Source organism: Dermacentor albipictus, chromosome 4, assembly GCF_038994185.2.
Source record: "Dermacentor albipictus isolate Rhodes 1998 colony chromosome 4, USDA_Dalb.pri_finalv2, whole genome shotgun sequence".
NCBI lineage: Eukaryota > Metazoa > Arthropoda > Arachnida > Ixodida > Ixodidae > Dermacentor > Dermacentor albipictus.
Genome location: NC_091824.1, coordinates 99,357,471 through 99,379,647, shown reverse-complemented (window position 1 = coordinate 99,379,647; position 22,177 = coordinate 99,357,471). Strand labels below are relative to the sequence as shown.

Below are 22,177 nucleotides of genomic sequence, written 5' to 3'. Positions count from 1 at the left end.
ACTAAACGAATTGAACAGTAACGGACAAAACATATTACCCCCCCCCCAAAAAAAAAAGAATTTCAAATATACATGACCATAAATGCAACAATAGAAACAACAACAAAACAACTTCGAAATACACATGACTATTAATAAAAAAGAAAGGTATCAGAACAGCGGAATATTTGAAGTAATAAGGGTGAACAATAAAGAGAAAAAAAAAGTTAATGGTAAATATTTTCTGTTAGAAGACAATTCTTCAGATGTTTTTTTTATAAGGGATGTTGAACGCGAAGTTTTGATGCATAGTGATACGGAATTCCGAAATGAAAAGGCAGCAAAATGAACTGATTGTTTGCCATAGTTGGTGCGCCCCTGAGGTAAAATCAGATAATTGTGTAAAGCAAATCTGCGCGACAATAGTGTTTATCAGGCATGTTTTAGGAATTATACATGCAGACTTCATTATTCAATAACTTAAAAATAAATATACCCAGATTATACAACACAGTTTCTTTGACAGACAGAATGTTATTACAGTGTAGCAATGGGAGAGCGCTAGTATTATAGAGACTAGAGGTGACTATTTTAATTGCTTTGTTTTGGAAAGTTTGAAGTGAACCGAGGTGAGTATTATATGTATGTCCCCAACATATTAACGAGTAGTTAATATGTGAGTGTAGAAAAGCGTAATATAGCGAGACAAGTGTAGAACAGTTAAAGAATTGGCGGGCTCTAATCAGTAACCGAATGCGGTAAGCAACTTTCTTTTTAACATTCGAGACATGATAATGCAACTTTGGGTTAGAGTCTAGTTCTACCCCTAAGAATGAGCAATGAGTGCTGGAAGGGATTAAATGGGAACCAAGAATCAGCAATTGAACTGAACAAGATGGTTTCTGGGGGGAATTAAATAAAATAAACTTGGCTTTCGAGTGAATAATAACAAGATTATTATTTGTACACCAGTTTGTAACCGTAGACAAGTCATTATTGAGTTTAGTAACTAAGAACGAAATATTTTTATTGTTGTTAATAATGGTTGTGTCATCGGGGTACAATATACACCGTGAGGATGTTAGACTATCGGGCACATCATTAATGTAAATTAAAAATAATAAAGGTCCGAGAATAGAACCCTGTGGTACCCCTAGGTTAGTAACCTTAGGTTCGGAAAAAAAAACATCAGAAATTTTAAATATGTTATGTCTATCCTGCAGGTAGGTTCGTGGTAACATTAGTGCTGGCCCAGTTATACCTAGAGCTTCCAACTTTAAAAACAAAATTTGATGGTTAATAGGGTCAAAAGCTTTCGTAAGATCAATAAAAACTGAACCAGAAAAATACACTTTATCAATAGCTTCCTTTCTATCCGTTAGGAAGATAAGAGCAAGGTTGGTCGACTAGCAAGGACGAAAACCGTACTGAGAATTGGAAAGAATACTAAATTTAAACAGGTAATTGGTTAATCGAGTGACAGCAAATTTCTCAATCACTTTACTAAAATATGGCAGTATAGATATTGGGTGGTAATTTGTTAGTAAAGAACGATCGCCTCTCTTAAAAACTGGAATTACCGTTGCTCGTTTCAGCTGAGATGGAAAAATGCCGGTCCTGAATATGAAATTGATAATAAAACATAAAGCATCACATATGAGATAAGCAACTAGTCTTATGTTACTAGGATTAATATTATCAAGACCTTCACTGGTTACTTTCAGTTTGCGAATGACATCAAGAACCTCATGGGGAGTTGTAGGGTAAAGAAAAAATGAATGCGGCACACGATTCAGTGACAAAGGACGGCTACTGATGACTGGTTTGTCCGGGAAAAAGGCATCACTGAACGCTCTTGCTATCTCAAATGGTTGATCATATGTAATATGATCGTTTGTGATGGTATAGATAAATGAGAGTTGTTCATTTCTGCGCAAAAAGGAATTTAGAACTTGCCACTTTTGTCTTGAGTTGCTGCCAGACTGACCAACTTTGTGCTCATAGTAGCTCTTCGTCGCATTCTTTAGTTTGCTGTTGAGTGCGTTGCAAACTTTTTTGTATCGTGCAGAGAGGGTGACATTAAAAGGTTGCCTTTTAGTTTTTTTATATAGGTTTTCACGTTTCCGCATATTGGCTAGTATGCTAGCATTTAACGAAGGGTTTTGAGGAAGGGAGAGGATTTTCTTGCATTTTTTTCTTGACGGTATGTTAATTGATTAATGATAATAAAATTGCAGAGAACTGAGAAAAGGCTTCTTGCGCATCATTATATTCAAAGACAGCAGACCATTCAGTTTTAGTCACAGATTCCAAAAAGGCATCTTTCTTCAGTACGTAGCTGAAGTATGAAATAGTAGGTGACTGCGGCTCTGAGTTGAGGAAAACAGAGATAGGGTAATGGTCTGTTATGTCGACATCAATGATACCAGCCTCTGGCGGTGACATTGTGTTGCTTAGCGCATGATGTAGTAGTGTGCCCTCATTTATCTTATTACAACGAGTAGTTAGCGTTACCAAACATTGAAAACCGTAACTCTGATACCAGTTGCTATAAAGGAAGGAGGTAGGTGAAGTTTCATCCAGAAGGTTTATATTGATATCGCCCATAATAACTACATCCTTGTTTTCAAATGATAGTTTCTCTAGGGATTCATCGAGGCCGGAATAAAAGTCAATGTAAGATGAAGACGGTGATCTGTAAATGCAACCAAATGCAAGCTGATTGTAAAAATTTCCAAAAGGGGCAGGTAGCTGCTTTGGAAACTGCACGCAAACATGCAGAAAATGAGAATGCTTTGCGCAGTGACTTGATACGAGCGAACGAAGAACGCGCTGCCGCTGTAAACGAAATTAAACTGCTAAATACAAAGCTAGTAGCGTTGGAGTCACCTGTACCATCTCAACCAGCTGGGGATTCTGGAACGTGTTTGGAAACATTGCGTGACGTTTCCAATCCGTTTCCAATCAGCTGCATAATATATCTTCTAGATGTGAAACTGTGGAAAACCGTATGCGAAGATCCAACCTGCTCTTCTTTCGAATAGCAGAAGAGGCTAAAGAAAACTGGGCTGCTTCAGAAAGAAAAGTGATAGAATTTTGCTCTGAAAAATTGGGCACGGAATTCACGACTGCGCAATTTGAGAGGGTGCACCAATTAGGAAAGTATATGGAAGGCAGGGTGAGGCTTATTATTGCGAAAATGACATTTGTTAAAGACAAAGGCTATATCTTGTCTTCTGCACGCAAACTAAAAGGGTCTGGTTTTTCAATTAGCGAGGATTTTTCGCCAGCTACCCGGCAGGCAAGAAAGCAGCTAATTGCTTTTGCGAAAACAGAAGCTAAGCCGTTTACGTTGTCAACCAATCGACTACGCATTGGGGACGCCATTTATATTTTTGATAGCACTTGCAATACAGTTGTTTCTTGTATTAAATAGCAACAAACCCCACTGCATGGTGTGAACCGCAGGAAGTCAAAGCCACCTGTCATCGCACCATCATTATCAATATCTTTCACAAATATGCCAAGTCTGTTGCCTAAACGCGACGATATTGCCTCATTTCTTAATGACTGCAGTTCAGATATTCTTGTTCTTACTGAAACATGGCTACACTCTGAAATAACAGATAATGAAATATTTCCACATGATACCACATTTAACATTTTAAGGTGTGATCGCTCCGAAAAGAGAGGTGGTGGCGTACTCCTTGGTATCAAAAGAACAGTTACCTCACAAGTTAATAATGTAGATTCCAGTATCGAGATAGTATGGGCTGAATGTCAAGCCCTCAGAAACAAGCTACTGATAGGATATTGTTATCGTCCTCGCGATACAAACCGGTACATTCTTGTCGAACAGTGCAATAGTATTTCTAAAGCCCTTGAGCTCTGTCAAGCTGATATCGTCTATGTTTTTAGCGACTTTAATTTTCCTTTGATCGAGTGGAATAACCTGTCATCATCTTGTCATACATCAATGGAGTTCATTTCTTTAATGTTAGATTTCAATTTATTCCAAATAATTACCCAGCCCACACGTGGCACTAACATTTTACATTTAGTTTTCACTAATGCCCCTGAAACAGCTGGTGAAGTTTGCTTAGACGGTTTCAGCGATCACAAGCTACTACAACTTACTCTTAACATCCCCTTGATATTTATAGGGGCCTCAAACAAAACCATCCGTGATTATAACAGAGGAGACTATGGCAATACTAACAAAGAACTTGAGACATTTCTTTCTGGCACCCTTTTAGCTTCGTTTTCTGCACGGTCAGTCAATGAACACTGGCTTCCGTTAAAGAAAAGCTGCGTGATTTAATGGCAACGTATTTCTCCCAAATCAGAATAACAAGCGATAGACAGAACCCTTGGTTCACCAAGTACCTTCGACGGCTAAGAAACAAGAAGAAAAGGCTATACGCAACTGCAAAGCGTGTAAACTCACCCGTGGTATGGGATAAATATAGCTCATTTTTGAAAGTTTACTGTTCATCTTTAAGAGAGGCTAAAGAAAAATACTACTCTCAAGATCTACCTTCACTACTTAAAAACAAACCCTAAAAATTCTGGCAGGCAATTTCACTTTATAGTGGCTCCCATCATATTTCACTAAGTGATGGTAATCAAGTTACAATCAGTGACAAGGAATGCCCAGTCGTTTTTATTGCATTTTTTTTTCATCCATATTCACAATAGAAGACCATTCAATCCTGCCGGAAGTCACTGTTCTAGATTACCAGTACATGCAATCCATCAATGACACAGAGGATGGTATCACAGGTCTCATAAATAACCTTAAGCTGACTACTTTTTCGGGTGTCGATAATATTACCTCAAAATGTTTAAAGAATACAGTCAAGCTATCTAGCGAATTTTTATGCATTATTTTCCGCCAGTCGTCATCATCAAGCCAGCTTCCCTTAGGCTGGAAAGCTGCAAAAGTGATACCAGTGCACAAAAGTGGCAGCAAGAATTCCCCAGTAAGCTATCCTCCAATATCATTGACCAGTACTTGCTTCAAAATGCTTGAGCATATTATTGCATCTCACATATATCACCATCTAGAATCAAATAATTTTTTTCTTTATTATTCAACATAGGTTTAGGAAAGGCGTGTCATGTGAGACGCAGTTACTAGAATTCAGTACAGACTTGCATTTTAACATCCACTGTTGTCTTCAAATAGATTGCTTTTTTCTCGACGTCTCCAAAGCCTTCGACCGTGTGGCTCACTGCCGTTTAATTTCCAAGTTATCCGTTCTGAAATTCGACTGCTTAACACTCTCCTGGATTTGTAACTTCCTAGAAAATTGTCGGCAATTTACAGTCGTTAATAATTTTACGTCACCCCTTGCATATGTCAGTTCCGGTATACCATAGGGTAGCGTACTAGGACCCTTGATTTTCTTATTTACTTCAATGATCTGCCCCGTGACATCTCATCCTGCATGCATGTTTTCGCCGATGATTGTATATTATATCGACCAATTCGCAGCCTTGATGACCATCACATTCTTCAAGAGGACCTTCATCTCGTTACCGAATGGTGTGAAGACTGGCAAATGAAAGTTAACTAGTCTAAATGCCGACTAATGACATTCACACGAAAAACATCAATTCATAGCTTTTCCTATGATATAAACACAAATATAGTATCTCAGGCATTAGCATATAAATATCTGGGCATAAATCTTACACCGAGCCTTTCCTAGGCCATCACATTGCAACCATATGCGCAAACGCTTCCAAATATGTTGAGTATATTCGTCGCAACTTGCGTAATTGCCCGTCTAACATCCGTAAATTAGCATTCGTATCATTTGTACGCCCTCAGCTTGAGTTCGCGTCCCCTATACGGTCTCCCTAACATGAACACTTAATCCGCATGCTGGAAGCCATGCAAAACCAAGCTAGTCGATTTATTTTCCGAAATTACAGCTACAAGTCGAGCATAACTCAAATAAAACTCGACCTTTCCCTTCAATCATTGAGTAGCCGACGTGACATAGCACTCCTGGCCTTGCTCCATAGATATGTTCACCAAAGGAAGACATCAAACATGCCACTGGAACGCGCGTCTTGCACATCACGACGACTTTATAATGATTGAAGCCTCACCCGCATTTATGGCAACACAAACGCATTTAACTTCTCGGCTCTACCACGAGCAATTCGGTTATGGAATTCGCTTCCTAACAGCACTGTCGCTCAAATGAGCAATGATAAATTCAGACAACTACTGAACCTACAGCCTTCATCATAACGAATGTATTCATCTGTACATATGTCATGTCGCATAATACGTGTCGCATATAGGTCATGACTTTCTTTCTGTTGTTGTTACTGTTGTTCAATTTTGTTTGTTTTATGTACTCGCGCTATGTACGTTATTTTGCGCGAGTGTTACATCGCTTGTTATGTTACCGTGAATTGCACTTTTCATTCCTTTCGTGACAACTCTTTGTACTGAATCACTGTTTTTATTTGTTAAACTGTTTTGCAAGCACGTGATAATTATCAACATTTCTAGCTCTCACATTTTTTAGCGTTCATATATCTGTTTTCCTTTGTCATTTGTTCAATGACGGCCCCCTTACTCAATGCTCCCCTTGGGGCCTGTAAGGTACTTTGAAAGAAATAAATAAAAGTTGGGGTAAAGCAGATATTTCGTTAATATTTTAAAAGAAAGAAGTAGCCAACGCAGTTTGAACTTTCGGTATATATTACCCAAAAGTAACCCCAATTTCGCCAATATATAAAATCTCTAACTTTTTTGCTTCTGACAAGCAACGTGTGCTAGTGTTACTCTTATGTTGAGACAGCCTAACATAGAATTAATAGACAACGTCAGAAGTGACACAAACCGATAGAAAAAATTCAAGCCTGCGTTGCAATGGCATTTTTAAGGCTCTCCACATTCGTCAGAGTGGTTCTCTTCTGCACGTAGGCAGCGCAAAGCAACAACAAAACAAAAAACGACAAATAAAAGCAGGAAGAATACAGAGGACGATCACTGCCAAAATTATTGGTCAACAACTCGCCCATCTGTCAACATTCGTGAAGATCGCTTTCATCAATATATCTAGGACAAGTGGTGATTACACAATGAAATGCAATAGTTCCGCTATTTGGTAATCCAGTAATGTCATGCCATAAGGCACGCCATCGTTAATTGGGCGCGGCTGATTACAGTACCTTCTTATCCCTCGCCCTTAGGTTAAGTACAGCCAGCTGTGTTTGCTAATACGGTAAAGCGGTCCCAAAACGCTAGGCATGATGGAAGAAGCGCAACGGGAAACCTGTTATGGTGAGGACTGCCCAGCGCCCGCCTGCCAGCGCCATACACGCTGGTATTGTAGTCCGTCTTTATAGGGAATGCAATCGCAGAAGATTGATGGAAGCGTAGTTGCTCCAACCGCCCACGAGTGCATGCAGTAACCTCCAATGGTGCAGGAAAGTCTCAGGCGCCACAAGTGGAGGAGTTCCTTTCATTACCAAAGTGCCCAAACACCCTCTGCAAAGCAAGCTGGCACACCACAAATAGATAGCGAGCACTATTGCAAAATTAGGCCGCTAAAGACACGTGAATTACCTGTAGCATGCATAAATTAGCACTGTAGACTTTCTAATGTCTGAATAAATGTAACGAGTGTGTCTGGTTACGTTGTCACCTAGTCCATTCAAAACGATCAAGACGTCTCAGCTAAGGAACTGTGGGCACATGCCTGCTAGAGCATATCCAATTTCTTATTTTGCTCGTTCTTGTCTGACGAGCTGTAGATTTATAATCGTGCTCCTAATTACCATGTCTTCTTTTATTCCTTCCAATGGAAGTCGTGGAAAAGCCTAGACCTTTTGCAATCTGTACGAGCTTGCTTGAAGCAATATTGGGAATATGAATATGCTTTTGTACTGCCAACGATAAACTTTAGGTTTGATGCACGCGCTAAAAGAGCTTAATAAAATGCATGCCATGCATGCCATGCTAGTGGTAGGTAGTAGAACAGTTTCTTTTTTTAATTCTAGGTGCCTTCTGTATTAGACTCTTCTATGTTTGGAATAATGAACAGCTAATTGCACCCCCTGTGGTTCAAGATAGTTCAAACAGATAAGTGATCATGAGACGCTAGGAATGGAGACTCGGAATTTATATTACGTAGACAGTTTACATGCAGTGTGTATCAACAGGAGTGTAAACAGTGTCTACAAGAGTGCCAAGGCAAGATCCGCAGCATCTCCCCAATCGCCTTGTCGTAGCACTAGGCAAACATTCATCACAAGAACTGTGGAGGCAAAACAACTTCGAGGAAAGTTGTTAGAGAAATTCACAAAATTTCCGGCCTATTTCGAATACAAATTTTTATATTTACGTCACTGTCTGCTTCACTGAGTTGGTAATATTTAAATGATCCTGTGCTTAGGCATCTTTCCGCTGGAGCAAAGTTCGATCGTGGCGTAATAGGACCGCAGAGTAACAGCGTATTTTTTTTTCTCGTATCCATCGTAAAGAAGAAAAAAATTCCCAGCCAGCATTTTGCAACCAACAAGCTCAAAGCACAGGACAGTGTTGAAACGTTAAGCCACTTTACCGATAACTTTGAACTAAAACTGTGGAATGGAGGCTTTGTTTTTATATAGAATCTAGCTCAAAACTTTGTTGGTTCCTTCTTGCTGCATATTTCTAAGAAGTTTCCTAAGCTCACGAAACTGTCCCCTCTTGCAAAATTTTTTCTCATGTTTTGGAATGTGCCAAAATGCGTACAAGATTGCTTTACTGTGTCCACTGTCTTCTTTTTCTTTATCGCGCCTTTGAGCAGAACGAGCTTGCACAGAATGCTACAGTGGAAATCAGGCCCTGTGCTTTAAGATATTGCAAAATGTTACTATTTTTGAGAATCCCTGTTCTTTGCAAGAAAAACACGCTAAAGTAAGGACAATATTGGCGACCGTAAGCTACCACTCCAACGTCAGCAGGTTACGTCTTGCGAAGAAAGTTTCCTCACAAGCATTCCTGTCATCTACTACCGGGTAATTATCCCGCTTCTTTTTTTTTATTTAGCCATTCTTCTTTTTTTTATTTTAACGGTGATAGGAGCCTGGAGCGTGAAGCGACGCACGACTTTTTTTGAAAATTATTTTGCTTCTTCTTCTAAATTGTGGGATCTCAACTTGACCCTTGTCCAAGATGAAAAAATGTTCGGTATTCCAATCGTTCTATATCAGAGAAGCGAACAAATTTAACAATTTTTTTCACCACATCAGCACTTCTGTTTTATACTCTTTTTCCCATGATGTGCTGAAGTTCTCAAACTTTATTTGTTACTCGGCTATAGGCTCGTATAGGAAAAACATGGGTAAGCGACAGTAAGCTTACTGGCGCACTTTGTTGTAAGTATAAAAAAAGATACCGAATTACTGATGGAGCTGAACAGAAAAAGACTATATTTGGATAAACGAAGCCAAGGTGGTTTGGAGAATGCATTTTGTGCTCTATAATGGCTAAAAACTGCAACAAAGTTAATAAGAACACCAGGAGCTCTTTAGAGAAGTTCAAATATGGAATTCCAGGAGTTCCGATGACAGTTTGCGAAATATGAACTGGTGACCAAGTTTAAGGAATGTATCTCTGCGGGGAATAATAGAACATGCCAGAAGACAAAATGAACAGAATATTTACTCTCTCAACTCTGGAAAGCAGAAAAAAATGCGGTGCAAGAAAATTAACCGGCTAGACATTTTAACGACATGCTCGAGAAAGTATGTGAAGTTCGCTTTCCTTTGGAATAGTAGACGAGTTCTTAGTATTTCAACTTTTTTCCATTAGTGTTATGCGTTTGCACATGCCATATACTAGAGAACTTGGTTATTCTCGGCGAGAGCGAAGTTCTAATAATGGCTTTGTCGTAGATAAATTACTGTGTTCTGGCATGGAAAACGTGGCAAAGGCGGGAGATGGAAATTCAAGACGATGAGCAAAACGAGAACAAGATAAAATCGGGAGGCAACGTTTCAACAAGCGGTGTTGTTTTTTGGACGCGAGATATGCTTTCCTCGGCACAGTATATATAGGTGGGGTTCTTCTATAGGGGGGAGATATGAGGCGGATGGGAGAGGCAACGACACTTCTTTTTTAATATATTTATTGAATTTTAAAACGTTTTTTTTTCACGAGTGCCATTTTCTGCGGCTTCTTTTATTCTCTTTCAGAGAGACGATAGCACACTCACCTCTAGCAGAGCTAATAATGCCCCCAACCCTTTTTGTCGTGCAGGCCCCTTCCACGAAAAAACACACAGCCGGCTGACCCACCGTCCTATCTCATATTCCTCCTTCGACGTTGAATAACACACCTTTCTGTTTAATTCTACACCCTCGCCGGATAATGTCGTAAATCACAATTTCCTGGTGCGAACGCTTTTAGCGTAAAAACGCTTTGTGAATACTGGCCCAGATCTCTAGGTGAGGAGTAATACGAAATAATTGCCGCCGTTGCAAAAATAATGTGTAAATGGACAATGCCTCATTAGAATGTACATTCTCAGTCATTGAACAAAAGCAGAACAGTTAGATCCGTATCCGCATGGCGATGTTTGAAAACACACGTTTGTGTTGATCATTCTTTTAGAAAGACATGAGCTTACACGCCTTAGTGTGAACTTTATTCAAATACATCCTCAGTGCACGCACGTTTCTTCAGGCAGGTAAGTTAACGAAGGGGTTTTTGTTATGAACACTCGTCCATTGATCCGGTGCTTATCGGCTGTTGCCACTTGCATTGAGCATGCAGTTTATAAGCTCCGCTGAAAGCAAGGCAGTGTGCACTGAAAAGAAATAAGACTAAGGTTAACAAGTAACGTAGTCATCAGGGGACGAAGCCGACGAAGTGCACAGAAGAAAGTTTTTACTTGCTGATCACCTAATCGCAGCCGTTTTTGCCGCTTCACTTGTAAATATGGCTGAGCGTTTGGTTAAGAATTTGAAAAGTAAGGCTTGATCAATCAATGAGCCTGCTACGCTCACACAGAATAGTTGCCGTAATACAATGTCTGTGCTCTATTTCGCACAGGTTAAATAAAGCTGCGAGGTAATGGTATTGTCGTTCTTGTTTTTGTTTTTTCTAAGGGTAGAAAACTTGGTGGTCTATTTTCTGCAATCAATAAAGGATAATGGATCCGCCTAAGAAATATCGCCAGTGGTTGTTCTGTAAAACATGTAAACAACTACAATGATTGTCCCTCTGGACCGGTGACACTTTAAGGCTTCATGTACAGTGCCTAGATGCCAATGCAGCTTCCGGCGATGGGGAATGACTTTTCACTTTCGCCAAGAAAGATCGGTCCGAGATCGATCCGGCTCTCGTAGCCTAGGTTTCTGCCCACTTAGGCGGAAAAGTGCTAGGATTTCTCAGGTGCCTTTCGATTTTCGCCCGCTTCGACCCGAAATGTGAAGGTAGTCATAGGCTTTCTTCACGCTTCCGAAGCGAAGAGACAACAAAAACTCCATAGCAGGTGGAAATTATTTTTCGCACATGTCCAAGATGTGCACATTTGTTTTGCCACTGCCGCAAATCTGCGTACTGCGCGCACATTTGTCCGCGTTGTGTCGCTCGTCAAAACATGATTTTAAGGAGTTCAGGTTCATTCATAGATCATTGATCGCAAAAAAGAGTGATTCTACGGAGAGATTGGGTGCAACTTTGCCCGCATTGATTTTTAGCGAAAAAAATAAATAAATAGTTTTAATTCATTTCAGCTTTCCTTTTCAGGGGATGCACAACGAGCCGCTGAAAAGCGGACGCTCCGGAAGCGGCGGTGATGAATTCACCCGGCAGTGCAAAAGCCAGACGTTAGAACACAACTCTTTGGTGTTGCACATTCTGCTATTACTAAGTGCCTCGCCAATCTTCATCCAAATATCGCCCTTGTCGAATCTGTGTTTGTACGGGAGGTGAGCTTATTCGTTTACCACGGAGTAATTTGAGGTTTGGCACTGGCTACCACTCGCAGGTCCAGTTCACGTAGATAAACATAAATAAGCCAGAAAGTGGATGGGAAAATGGCGCCAGGGTAGCTCAATTAGTAAGAGCATCGCAAGCGTAATGCGAAGACGTGGGTTCGTGCCCCACCTGCGGCCAGTTGATTTTTCATCCACTTTCATTTCCCGTAATTTATCAGTTCTTTATTTCAAGTAAAAGGTACCTGTGATTTCCCCTATGCTGTCATAGCCACACTTTGTTAGCTTATGATACGTATAATAAAAGAAGGGGCCCTCGCTTTCCTTTCTTCTCGTCCACTGTCTCAGCTAACTTGCACGAATCACAGCCTGGCGAGTCCGCGCGTCAGATGCGATGCAAATATGGTCGCGTTAACACAACGCCTATAGTCTGTCCCCTGACACAATACGCTCGATACCATACTAACGGTGCCGCTACATTGAAAATCACGGGAAAAAAATTAGAGGACACTTAAGCGTCACCTGTAAGAGCGGAACGTGATAGCACTTAAAGATCCTTGACTGCGTCTCACGCTTTCCGGCAGCTGTACCTGATGTAACAATGATGTTTACCAGGAAACTCTGGTGGTGAACACCATGCACGAAGGCAAGGTTTATGGTTGAAACGCGGCCTCTTGCGTAGGCCACGATGTGGTGGAGGTGAGCGCCATCTGGAGGTGTTGCAAAGAACCGGGTGCATCGTTTCAAGCGCTGCGACATTTGCGCGCGCACAGGCGCGCGCAAATCTCGGACAGTATTGCCGCTCTATGATTTGGTAGACACGCTGGGAAAGGCGTTTGTGTTTTGAGTTTACGCGCGAGAGAATTATGTTTTCTAGTATATTCAAATTACATTGCGACGCTATCATGTCTGTAAGTGGCGTGCAAGTAGCACTTTACAATTTTTCTGAAGTATTTTACCTTGAGAAATGCAATTAGTTAAGTAACTCCCTCGTCCTGCATGGAGGGCCTGCGTGGTTGAATATGCAGGGCTGGAAACAATTTTTGCCGAAACGATGGTTGATGCGGGACGCCAACGCCGGATTTTCTGCCATATGGGCCCACCCTTAATGCAATCGCTTTAATATGGCGTTTACTTACAGATGCAGTAGCATAGTTGAACCATAAATCTTACCTCCATAATCTTACCTCCATAATCTTACCTCCATAATCTTACCTCCATAGCATGCTTAGAGCGCAGCACCTCGTCTCGACCTACTAGACAGAGCGATTATTGGAAGGTTCCTCGATGCCGAAAAAACTATGGTCTCCAAATGCTGAAATATTCACTCCCCCACATACTAAACAAGTTCAATTTTTCATTAGAGCGATTACGCCTTCTTTCGCGACAGGATATGTCCAATCTTTTTTACTGACATGATGTACTTGATGTGTTTTCTTGGTGCAAAAAATGCGGCATGAGATGCTGCATTTTTACGATTTTTTTTTGTCTTCTCGAGGAGTACAAATTTTTATGCGTTTTTTCGTTTTTGTAGAACTATATTTCCTTATTGTACCAATTTCACTATGTATTGATGTGCCTATTTACTTGTTTCCATGACTACGAATGCTGTCACTTTTCTGCCTTGTTTTGCTGGGATATGGGGACAGTCAAGCTGCGTTTATGTCGCAGCTTTTTTCCTGCATTCCACACCACACATTGTATCTTTGCCTCATGTATGATCATGTAAACATTGAATCATTGTGGTGAAATAAACTCCAACTCCAACTCCAACTCCAATGCGTGAATGAAAATCTCCAGAAAAGGTGGCTAATCTGAACCGTAAACGGTTACTTTTCCTTTCGGTTTCACTTTGGAGTGTAAAAAATTTATCCGACGATTACGATACTCCCTAATGCGAAATTTGAGCGCAGCTCTATACGTGTTTCCATTTCGCGATATTTTGAAGCAAAGAATTTGAGAGAGACATGTAGCAGAGTCCGTAATGGTCGAAAATCTGATCTGCGGATCAAGCGAGCCGGCGTTTATACATGACTCGTCAAAGGTTCCAGTGTGATCGCTGGTGCCGCATGGCTTCCAGAAAGTACTATACAATTCGCATAGCGCATACAATCAGATTAAGAAACAATCTCACACAATAACAACCAAAACAAGCGCGAACGAGACCGACCCAACAGAGCCAAACAGGCGCGGGCGAGAGCTTTGGCGCGAGCAGACGATAGTACGAAACGAGCGGATCGGCTGAGACCAGACACGAGTGCGCATCGAGCCGCAAGGAGGGTCCGCATGACACCAGCATCGCGCGCGCACGTCACTGAAGGGGCCGCTCTCATTGGTCTCCGCCATTCGCGGCTCGCGTCCTTCGTCTCCCACTCCAGCGAAGGGGGGCGGAGCTGGTTACGAGGCCGACAACGCCGACGACGACGCGAAACCCAGGAACGGACGCCAAAGAGCTGCGCTCTAAAAACAAAGTAACATTCAGGTTGCGTTACGAAGGTTACAATTTACGTTACAAATTCTGGCTCGAGCAAAGCTATGTTTTTAATGTTTTTTTTGGTTGAGTTCCGGTTTGATGCCCTGCTTATCATGTGATGGCCTTGTGCCATATATAGGTGCTCACTCGCAATGCTGCATGCATGGTCGCAATTATTCATAGGGGCTATAGACTTTCGTATTTTTGCGTGGTTATCGTGCGAGGTCAGCTAGAGAGAATAAAGTTGGTAGGGTAGCCGAATAATGCTCTCACATTTAAACGCAGTGGTTCGAATAAGAGGCGAGCAGCGAAAAAATGGCAGGAAATTAAGAAGAGGCAGAAGTAGCTATTTGAATATAACAGCGGCACTGACTGGTGAATAACTCAAGGAATGGAATTGCAAACAGAGCGCATCACGTGATGCTGCAGTGGCGGTGGCACACAGGCACCTATGCGTCTCTTCGATCCACCGAGCTCATCGACGATTGGCCCAAGGTCGAATGAGAAAATCGTTGAATCCTCAACCTTCTCTTCTCTTCCGAACTAAGAAGTGAAGTGAGAGGTGGCCCAGAATACGATGTTAGGCGACCCGCGAAGTACTGAGAGGAAATTTTGGAGTAAGCTCGTTGGCTCGTCGTCACGGCTGTAAGAGCTTGCAAAGACACAGGGGGAAGGGTGGTGGGCACTAACGCGTTTTCGATGTGTCGTTGGGCCCTTACAGAAGACACACGTATTTCTTTTTCATTTTTGCTCATTTGCATCTCTCCCTATTCTTTTACATCGCTGGTTAATTCCATTTTTCCCACTGGCTGTCCTTTTCATTTCAAGCCATGTTTCGTTTTTCCTATTATTTGCATTACCCGTTTTGGGCCACCTAGGGGTTATCATAAGCTTCCCTTTTTCAAATTGGTATCATAATCTTCTCGGCACTCAAGCTTAGCCTTTTATTTTACGACTGCCATCACATCCCTCCATAGACCCTCTTGCAGAGCTATTCCCAGATTTAGATGTCATGAGGCCAAGGGGAAAAAAACATCATACCTTCAATCTATTCAGAATATACAATGTTATCAGCCACTCCATCAGGTAGATTTGGAAACGCCGCCATATGTTCCCATTCTAACAAGCCTGGTAAGACCCTCGAACGATGCGACGAGACGCGATGAGAGCGTGAGGCGCTGGCACGAAATGATCAGCTAGGTTGCGCGGCACGGCACGAGCCAGGGGAAAAGCGATGTGTCAAGGGGTGCCAATTTACGAAAATTACCCTGTTGTATGTAGGTCTGCCACATCTAGCAAGATTGGCAACTCAGATAGCGCCCGGGGGAGTCCTACACTGTCCCAGATTACTTGCAGCTGCCCTCCTTTGGAGGGAGAAATGTGCAATGAAGCCTTAGGGCGCCTATTGTCTCGTGTTTTTTTTATTATTATTTTTGCCTCATTTATTTCATAGTCAGCATTCTGAATAGGCAACGCCATTAAGCTTTCCTGAGTAAGTAGGTTACATTCCTCAGACGCGAAGGGCACCCTGGGACACATTTGTTTTGGAAGGGCTCTTATTACCGACTGTGCTGTTACGAACGTAAAAGATCCCTCCCCCACTTTTTTTTTCTTTTTGCTTACATACACTGGTTAGCCATTAAAGGCAAGATTTCTATGCAAGTAGAAGAAGCGACAGTCTCCTCATCTTCATTGCTGTAAAAGTGGTTTTTATTGGTCTAAACACGAATACGGAGATGGCCATCGTATGGTTATTGTCTTGTTGACGCTGCATCCGAGATTTTCACTTCTACTGGCGATACTCGAACGACACTTCAGGGGGGCTTTTCATTGCCTGTGACCACACAGTAGGGTGCACTAAATTTATGAGAATTTTCGCTAAGGCTCACGAAAACTATCAACACAAACCATTTCTTTGGATTTACGCAGGCACGCGTAAATTTACGCCGTGTGAATGGAATCACTGAAGCCGCCAACACGCTTCAAACACATTTTCGTTTTTGGATGCAGATCTTTATCGGATTCGCTGCGTGGGACAACCTGTGCGGCGTCACCCATGCGCAAGTGCTGGCTATTCCGGCAACAAATGGTTGAGCTACCAGCTCGCCCGACCGGTCGACGGAGGACCCGTTCCACTGGGAGGCCACCGAAGCCTTCTTTCATGTCAGTGAACCATGCCTCACGGAAGCGCTGTTTTTCCGGCTGCCACATTGACAGACGCATCAACGCCGGCACGCCTTAAATGAAGCTGGAATAGCTGGCGCCTCTTGAGTGGGAATGAATGCACTGCAGGCGCCAACATGCTTCAAACACATTTTCGTTCTTGGATGCAGGTGAGCACAGCACCTCAACTTCTCTGTAAAAAGTGAAACAATGTTTGGCTGCTAGTGCTTCCAGGCCCGCAGGTATTGTTCCAATTAGCATGAGAATGTGGTCTTATTTCCAAGTTGTTATTTATGTCCGCCAACGTAGAGCTAAACCCTGGACCCCCTAAAGAAGATCCTAACCTCTGTAACGAGGAATTGCTACAGCTCGTTAAATCGCTACACGACAAATTTGATTCGAAACAAGAAGTGATGACTACCTTGAGTGAAGTCAAGGAGGCTCAATATTCAATGGAGCAACAAATAGCCGATATCGACAACAGGATCTCGGCAGTTGAACAGCGCATTCGATCATCTGAAGGCCAACAGCGTGAAGGCATCGTGCCGCAAATAGCCGTATTAACCAACGGATCAATGAATTTGAAGACCGTTCACGTTACGAAAATTTAATCTTTCATGGGGTAGCAGATAGCGATAGGGCTGCTAAAACTTGGGCGCAGTCAGAAGAGAAAATTTGCTCGGTTTTAAATTTAGCATTAAGCATGAACCCAAATAAAAGCGATGACCGCATTTCCAGGGCACACAGACTTGGCCGTTTTGTCCCCAACAATTCCAGGCCCATTATTGTCAGATTTTTATCGTCTAAGCTAAGGGAAACGATTCTTTCTTCTAAAAATAAGTTAAAGACAACTGGTGTTTCCGTAAGTGAAGATTTTTTTAAGGCAACTATAGAGCTGTCAGAACTAAGCTGTACGAATTTGGCAAAGAAAACGGTCAATTGTTAACTGGGAAGTACCACCAGCTATATATCAACAGCAAATGTTATATTTACTCCCCTGATAACGACAGTGTCTGTGAACTTCAATTGAGCAATGTTCCCTGTACTGCTAATTTATCGTCTACTGCTACTAACCGCCATTCTGACGCGTCTTTTTCTTAACAGAAATTAGGCACCGGTCACGCACCCAACCTTGTCGCGATTTCTCTTTGTTATTATCAAATGTGCGAAGTGCTGTTAATAAACGTGAAGCCTTAGCATCTATTTTTGATTCGTGTGCCGCTGAGGTGGTTTATTGACGGACACTTGGTTGACCGATAAAATTCTTAGCGAAGAGCTGTTCCACTGTGACAAGAATTACGTTGTTCACCGTCATGACCGAGACCTAAAATCAGGCGGTGGTGTTTTAGTTGCCGTCGCCGACAATATAGCGGCTTATAGGATTCCACTTGCGTCGTCTTTAGAATTGATTTGTGTTCGTGTTGTTATAAACCACCAAAACACAATGCTTTGTGCGTGTTATCGGTCGCCAAGTGCACCATCTACTTTTTGCGATGAACTGCATGATACTCTGAATTTTCTCGTTTCAGAATTTCCACACTCGCCTTTATTCATTTTAGGCAATTTTAATTTCCCCATTATAAGGTGGACTTCGGTATCGCCCTTAGTAGTCGGTATCGCCCTTAGACGATTTCACGAGAGATGCTCTCGTGAAATCGTGTGCTCTCGTGAAATCGTATCACCATGCAATGAGTGCGAACTTTGACAAGCAAGTTGATAGGTTGGTTTCGGCGGGGTTCCCAAGCACGGTTATCACAGCAGTGGGTGAAGCGATCTTGCAAAAAATCGAAGGTGCCATGGCAAAGAAACCGTGCGCACAAGAACAACTAGCTGTGAAGCCGGAAGTGGTTCCGTATGTACAGTCGCGGACAGAATATTATGGACCATGAAATCTAAGAAAAAGCGGAATACCTCCGCAACCTCACAATGCAATCTGGTATTTGCATTTTGGACCTCGACTAGAATATGCAAACAACGTTGTCGTGGGCAGTTTTACTGGTTACTGCTACAGGCTGCTCGGGAATTGAACGTTTTCGGAGATCCCGTGGTCCATTTCATTCTGTCCGCGACTGTACATAGGATAGCCCACAATATGAAAAAGGTAGCAAACAGACACGTCGTCCCAGTCGTGTTTTTGGCTCCTCGAAAACAAGCACAGCTCTGCGCCCACGTCGCCAGCGAGGCTACGAGGAGCAGCTGCACCAAAAAAACACGAAAAACGGTTTTTAAAGTGCTGCACTGGTGTGGTATATGAAATACCTTTGACCTGCGGGAAAACCTATGTGGGACAAACGGGTAGATGCGTGAATGACCGTGCAGCTGAACATGTGTGGTCACTGAAAGAAGGAGGTGCGTTACCACGCACCTCCTTCTTTACCATGAGACCTTAAGAAGGTCTCGTGGTAACGTCTTCACCGCATTCCTTAGGCTATGCGTGCGAGTGAAAGCGTGCGACGGTGAGCAGACGATGGCGGCTCAATCTCCCGCTGCCAAAGGGAGGAACCGAGCCGTATTCCGTCGCGCGCATTGCACCATGGCACCGGCGGAGGTGGTGGAGCGGGCCGTTGTAGTTCGGGAGCGCGGGGTTTATCTTCGAAGGAATCTGGTTTGGGGGCACAGTCTAGGTGGGCCGACGGCTCGTAGCTTTGCGTTCCCTGTGTTCTCACCTTTGAGTTTGCGTAGAAGAGACAGACAGCACGAACGTCTCTTCGAACGCTGCTGCTGCCGCGATTCCAGCGTTTCAGCGATTCCAGCGATGCCAGCGTTTTGACAGTTAGTGTACGCTGCCATTGAGTGCGGACACTTGCTGTTTGCTTGTGCGCGCTGACACCATGCTAGGTAATTTAAATAGTAAGCAAATGTTTAGAACGGAGCCTTCTACTACGTGGCGGCTGCTGCATGTCGCGCGGCCTCGCGAGCCCATGCTTGAACACGACCTGTGATGCGGACAGCGTAGGCGTCAGGGCACACCTAGGGCCAATAGCTTCGTACGTGCTATTGCGCCAATATTTACACGTGTACTTCTTTACCTTTATCGGGCAACACGTTTAACCACCTAACAAAAGTTAACGGACAGCGTAGGACACGCCTGCATGTATCGGAAGTTTCGGGAACGTTATCGATGGTTCCATTCACTGTCTGCGATCGAACATTGTGTAATCTGATTGCATGTGTGCGCGACGCGAATAATGTGGAACTTTGTGGAAGGCACGCGGGTCCCAGCGATTACTCTGGAACATTCGACGACTGCTGTATAAAAGCCGACGCGCTTGACCCGCTAGGCATATTTCCGACGATCGCCGACTGTGTTCACCGCTGTCGTTGTGCTGAAGTATAACTTGCTTTTGAGGGCCCAAGTTCAACCAATAAAGGTTTAGTTTCGCCATTTACAGTTCTGCTACTGTGTTCGTCCCAGTCACTACCACGTGACAATATGCTTGCGCGCCACCAGCATTCACGAGGCGAAACGCCATTGTAACTCTTCAGCACAATTTTTGTATTTATTTCATACTGCAGATATTGATAACAGAAATTGATAACATAGGTACAAAGGAAGCAAGTAAAAGCAGCTAAAAACGCACTTCAATTTCAATTATTTCAGTAACAACTCATATAAAAGGGCAATCACTTGTTACTGACAGACACATAATCTGAGCATCAAATGCTAGACGTAATACCATGGCGATTCACATTGCTATGGCGTCAAAACATCCGACCGAAAGTAAACGCGCTTGTTGGAAACCACGTTAAGCAAAACTTTCTTTTAACGTTTGGCCTGTATGCAAACAGCCAATTGATATGCGCAAATTTATAAGTTTTGATCATGAGAGGGGGTATATGCCAAGAGAAGGAGCGCTTCACAAATTTATGCTCATTGCTGCAGTGTCTATGGAACAGGCCTGCATGCTTATATTCAGCCCCTTTATGACTTTATGCCGGGTGACAAATCAAGCGCAAATAAATAAATAAATAAATAAATAAATAAATAAATAAATAAATAAATAAATAAATAAATCCCTGTGCGTAGCTTTGGCTGACCCCCGCGCGTAGTCGGCGGGAGTCAGCCAAAGGAAACAAACGTCAGGTGAGAAAAAAATAACGCAAGAAATAAAATACACATAACGCAAGGAAACCACTGATAGTGGTGATTGGTACCAGAAACGGCCAGTACCGGAGTGAGCCCTTTCAATTTTGCTTCCTTTGCTTGCAATTTTGCACTTGACAACGCTGAGGTTAATTCTGTCCGTATTTTTCTCTCGACCTATCGCAGCCGGGGAAGTTCAAGGACAGCGCATGGCCGCAGTAGGAGGAAGGTGACCTGAGAAAGAACAGGCAGCCACCATCAGCGGAGTTCCACGGCAACTGCTGAGCGACGCCCTCCGTGAATGCAGGCGGGACCGCGGCCACCGCAGCAGCGTCAGCGATTCCACACTTAATCAACTCTCGGGCTCAAACCGCCGCCTATGGCGTATACTGTGCTGCGACGAGAACTTTGGACTGACGGAAGGACTCGACGCAGATGCTGAGAAAGAGAAGAGAGCCACACGGCAGATCAACTTATCACTGCGTCAAACCTCAAGAACAACGATGCCCTTTTGGACCCCACACTGATGCTACATGCTATGCGCCGCAAGGACGATCCTGGAAAGCAGAAAGTCTTCGGGCTGCATCACCGTGAATGCGAGTTCAGATGTGCGTGTTTGCGCCTTGCCTTTTGAGTTTTGTAAACGTGGAGAAGCCGGGAAGTCGTGCACCTCGTGCCCCTGTGTAATATGGGCACGCCCCTTGTAACGGAACTCTAAAGTGAAGGTGTTAGAATGGTCAAATCGTAGAATCGAGTATTCTAAGAACACCTTCAAGGCAACTGCACCACTCTCGCGCGCTGCTGATTGAATTCGCGATGCCGTAATGTAATGCCAATGGCTAGCTCATATGTCTGCGTGGTCACATTGTTTTCAAGCACACTGCCTACCCGGTAAACAACGAATTTCAAGCACAATTTTGCAGACCAATTATGTCAATGAAAACAGAAGAAACAACAACTCGCCGTGGGCGGGGAACAATCTCACATCATCGCATTACGTGCGACATGCTCTAACAAATTAACCTACCTCGGCGCGGTTTCCCCATCCACATTCTTGGGTATTTATGCGTCAGTACAAGCACTAGCCTAGGGAGTGTGAGCTAGCGCCACCACTCGCAAACCTTGACGGCGGATGTGGAACATCCTTTCTGCCACAGGCGTCACTAGTACGTGATATATCTGGGTGAAGGCAACTGGTCAATAAACCCGCACATGCCACCTCCAGGCATCAATGTTGCCGGATTCGAGACCATCGATATGTAAGAACCAGAAGGGGGTCAATTGGTTAGAGCATCGCACCCATAATTCGAAGAGGTGGAATTGTTCCTCCCCTGCGGCAAGTTGTTGTTTCATCCACTTTCAATGCAATTAATTTATCATTTCTATATTGATTTAGTAAGTAAAAGTGATTTCCCCATGTTTTGCTTGGTGTATTTCTCCGTTAGCTCCCCACCGTATGATTCAGAAAAATCAGGCTTTCTGGCTAACCCGCTTTCTTCTCTTTGTTCCAAAGTAGGCCCTAC

At 43.1% G+C, this 22,177-nt stretch overlaps 1 protein-coding gene across 5 annotated transcripts in view; it reads left to right on the top strand.

Annotated features, from left to right (window-relative positions):
* LOC135904590 (uncharacterized) overlaps positions 1-21,843 on the top strand; it is a 900,492-nt gene extending 878,649 nt beyond the window's left edge. For 3 of the 5 annotated variants that reach the window (XR_010565156.1, XM_070537279.1, XM_070537280.1), the window contains 2 exons: positions 16,418-16,740; positions 20,841-21,843. The gene's annotated coding sequence lies outside the window, so the exon portion shown is untranslated. Of the gene's footprint in view, positions 1-11,746; positions 12,385-16,417; positions 16,741-20,840 lie in introns of those variants that run through there. The other 2 variants (XM_070537281.1, XM_070537282.1) reach the window with 1 other exon arrangement.
* The last annotated feature ends 334 nt before the right edge of the window (positions 21,844-22,177 follow it).